Below are 4,588 nucleotides of genomic sequence, written 5' to 3' on the forward strand. Positions count from 1 at the left end.
TACAATTGAAAAGCTTTGTATCGTTCCGTAAACGCTTTACAGAAACCCCACGAAACCCACTAACGCTCTACTTATGTCAGTACAGTTAGATAATTTAGCCTGTCATGTTCTGCAGATTGCAACAAAAATATTCCAATGGTAATTTCTTTTTATTTTCGAAAGCATTAAACATATCCTTTTGGTTAGTAGACCCAATTCAGTCATATTTCAGCGCGAGAAACCGAATGGTGTTGTTCATATAGTGAATTCTTATCACAAAATGAGGTGGCACTTTTACAGATAACTTTTTGAAATGTTTTGGAAACGACATGCAACACTGAAACAGGCTTGCAGTTTATTATGGACATTTTTTTACATCTTTCAATAAAACAATGGCTTTGGTGTGTTGCATTTAGTCAAGAAAGTTCAAGTGGACATCCATGAAATAAAATGTGAGTAAGTGACAGCAGCAAAAATCGAGATCGAGCTTGAAAAGCATTACCGACCGCGTGTGTCGCGCGCTTTCCCCATATTTTACGACATAAATGACGCATTCAGTGCACGTGGACGCGTAGGTTCAAGACAAGCTGAATGTGCATTGCATGCTTCTAAAACACTTGCTGCTGCTATGACGTCAGCAGTCTGGCGAAATCATAACTTCTGACAAATGCTTAGTCATCGCCTCTATTATTCTGTATTGATGAGCTCGAATTGGGAATTGCTACGGGCGTCGTGGTACAGTGATTTATTATTTTAATGTCATTTAAGACTGTTTTCCAGCTCACTTCCTGGAAACGTGTGATTCTAGTAATATAGCTTGAATTATGGGGTTTTACGTGCCAAAACAAGTTCTGATTATGAGGCACGCCATAGTGGGGGACTCCGGAAATTTGGACCACCTGAATTCTTTAACGTGCACCTAAATCTAAGTACACGGGTGTTTTCGCATTTCGCCCCCATCGAAATGTGGCCGCCGTGGCCAGGATTCGATCCCGCGAGCTCGTGCTCAGCAGCCCAACATCATAGCCACTGAGCAACCACGGCGGGTGAGTAGTAATATAGCTTATCATTGGTTCTCGTGTTTTCTGTAGTTGTGATACGCCCTAAAGAAAATGAGATACTAAGGATCGCTCGCCTTTACAAATTAAGTGCACAACTAATCATACTCGTAGATAAACCTATAGCATTGTTCTTGAGATCATGTCATGTATGCACTGGGTATGTTAAAAATCAAAATTGTGCAGTGAAGTCAGCCGGTGGGATCATTTCCTGCGAATGATATCCTTTCAAGTGTGGACGTCCACAGCCGTGCCCAACAATAAATAGGCAAAGTTGCTTATAAATTTGCAATTACAGGTATTACTGCATAGACTTGTACAATCACATCATTACTACCCCTATGAATAAAGTGCCGAGCAACTTGCAAGATATAAAAAAGACAGCACGACATATGTGCATCCGAATCTTTTTTCTGTTAGATTGTGATATGCCGATGCTTACTGATTTGTTGGCAAGTGTGTACAGACTCCCCTAAATTCTACTGAGCCTAGCTCACGCGGACTTAGCTTCACGGGTCGCTCCAAGTCTTAGCTTGCCGACTTTTGAGTGAGTTCACCGAGCTATGCATGCGTTACATGACCTTAAAGTTGTGACGTATGAGGTCCATAAGCAAGCATTGTATAAGAGTTGCGTCGGATGAAAATAAGGACAATTGTACACATTGCAGTTGTATAGAATCTATTTGACCGTTGCGCGAAAGCTTTGTCCTCATCTCGATTCCAGCAAATGAATGGGACATGAACTATATTTTTTATCGATACTGCTGGCTATCTTGGTCAGTACTGGGAGGCCAAATTTTCTAAATTTCTACACAAAATGAATAAATGGCTGTTGCGCAGCATACCAAAAATAAACTCGACGGTAATGCAGTTCACTCAACGTGAAAGCTGGGGAAGTGCGGAGCCGTGATTCGCCGGTGCTTCCCTTGTGTTTATCTTGAGTTTAGCTATTTTTTTCACGATGTTGGGATCAGCGTGCCTGCGCTGGCGAGCAACTTCAGCTTCTCGGGCGCGCACGTTTCATGAGCTCTGCGTCGGCGCTGTCTTTCACGGGCGAGCGCCCGCTGTCGCTCCAAGCGTGCTTGCTGCTCTTCGCGTCCATAACGGGAAAGAGCGACCCGGAGCGCGGGAACGGCTCTCTTTCAGCGCGTATTAGCGAAATATTTCACTTGTGAGGCGGTGGTGTCCTCTCTTGACTAGTTTCGGTATCAGCTCAGAGTTTGTTTTTGATCGAGTTTTCATTAATTTGGGTTAATGAATGCGTTAAATATATTTTCCTTATTTAATAATGCTTTATACTTATTTGGTTTAATTTGTCCATTTTTAAGAGAACCGACGAGTGACGACATCCCGGGCCCCTAAAGTGCTCGAACTTAAAACCTTTGCACCACTGCAAATATAAAAATAGAAACGTGATACAAACACATGCCCGAAATGGGATGCACATGAATGCTAAATACATGTACACGCAGAATCGCACTTTCTCAGAGTTGGCGCGATCTACTACAAATAAAAATACACAGGCCAACACTGCAATGAGACGACCTCGTGGACGTGCCGATTGCTGGGTCCATGGGCTCCGGACGAAGCATACGTGGAACCCAGCAGTTACCGCAAGGTAGCAGCTACTGATGCTGGCGCAGAACGCAGCCGGCCACTCAACCATGCGAGACAAGTGTGTTAGTCTACACTTGTACATAGACACGTATGTATTATCTAATGAAACTTTAATTTAATGAAATTGTTGGCCTCTACGTGCTAAAACTACGATATCATTGAGGAACACCGCACATTTATTGTCTGTCCTAAAGTTTTAATGTAGTCTTCCCAAATTTTCGCAATGTTCGGTTCCTTAAACTTACCTTCTCACTAAGCCTACAAAGTACGCCAAATGCCTTGTCTAAACGGGACGCATTTCAATAATATGTTCATTCAATACTAGATATTCAAGAAATTTATTACCCAGAGCTATGAGATTGGGGACATTGTCCCTTACTTCGAACCAATCCTAAAAACTAATTTCCTCACTGATGTGTTTTGTGGCAGCGGAAAAGTGTTAGCTTTTGTTTTTGTAGTATTTATTTTGAGAGATTGAACGTTGCTCCATTTGGCCGATTGTTTCAGCGTATCGTCAGCTATGAACCAGAAATTGCTCATATTTCGAGAATGGCGCCACAGTATCACAAAAGCTAGCGTCGTCGTTTTAGAAATTGTGACAATGTCGTTCTTATCCATAATACGCAGGGCCCATTTTCACAACAATTTCGTTGCGCTTTAATTATTCCTAAGACGAATTTCTATTCCACCCTGTAGCCGGATATATCATTAGTAAAAGCGGCCAACCAATGGAGAAGAGCACTTACTGACGAGAATGTGGACTCGGCCCTCAGTCTCGGTGCAAGTAAACTTTTTGGGGAAGTGCTTGTGTGATTTTCTGTGGGCTTCATTCTTCTGATACAAGTGAAATGCGTCGTTTTCTTTCGGTAGAAGCCTTATAGAAAGGCCAGGAAACCCACTAACGCTCTACTTGTGTCGGCACAGTTAGATAATTTAGCCTGTCAAATTCTTCAGAATGTTAAAAAATCTCCCGTTGTAATATTTTTTTGTTTTCAAGGGAATTTAGGTATGAATCTTTTTGGGTTAGTAGAGCCAACTTGGTCCATATTTCCACACAAGAGCCGAATGATTTTATTGATACAACGAAATTGGCATCATAAAAGGAGGTGGCACTTTTATAATAACATTTAAAAATGTCTTGGATACGACAGGTAACCATGATACAGGCTTGCAATTTGATTCAATATACATATATTTTAAATATTACAATAAAACAATGAGATTGGTGCGCTGCATTTTATCAAGAAACGATGAATCAGTGACGGCACAAAATATCAAGAGCCAGCTTGATAGGCATTGAAACAATACCGTGTGCATCACGTGCTTCGCTATACTTTACGACATCAATGATGTATTTAGTTCACGTGAACATGTAGGAAGACAAGCTGCATGTGCATTCCGTGCTTCTATAACGTTTGCTCCTGCTATGACGTCAGCACTTCTTTTAGTCTGGTGAAATTATAACTTATGACATTTGCTTAGTGATCGCCTTTATTTTTCTGCGATGATGAACTCCAATTCGAAATAGTTACGGAAGTCGTGGTGCAGCAATTTATTTATTTCACTTTGTTCGAGATCGTTTTCCTTGTGGCGTCATGGAAGATATTACCGTAATAGAGCTTATTAGTGTTCCTCAAAATTTTCTCTAGTTTCTATACACCCTAGAGATAGTGAGATCCTAAGGATCGCTCGTTTTCACAGTCATTGTGCAATAAATCATTCTCCTGGATGAACCTAAAACATTCATCTTGTAATCATAGTTTGCGAAGGTTATTCGATGTATTTATTGATTTACATTTGAAGGACTGCGATGACTCCTTATGAGTGCGCATGGGCCGTATCATATGCCTCATCAGCGTCCGAACACCGCATCACATAGCTCCAGATTATCTTGTTAATTTTACCCCGAAAAGCATTTATAATTTCAAACAGAA

Source organism: Dermacentor silvarum, chromosome 2, assembly GCF_013339745.2.
Source record: "Dermacentor silvarum isolate Dsil-2018 chromosome 2, BIME_Dsil_1.4, whole genome shotgun sequence".
Classification (NCBI taxonomy): Eukaryota; Metazoa; Arthropoda; class Arachnida; order Ixodida; family Ixodidae; genus Dermacentor; species Dermacentor silvarum.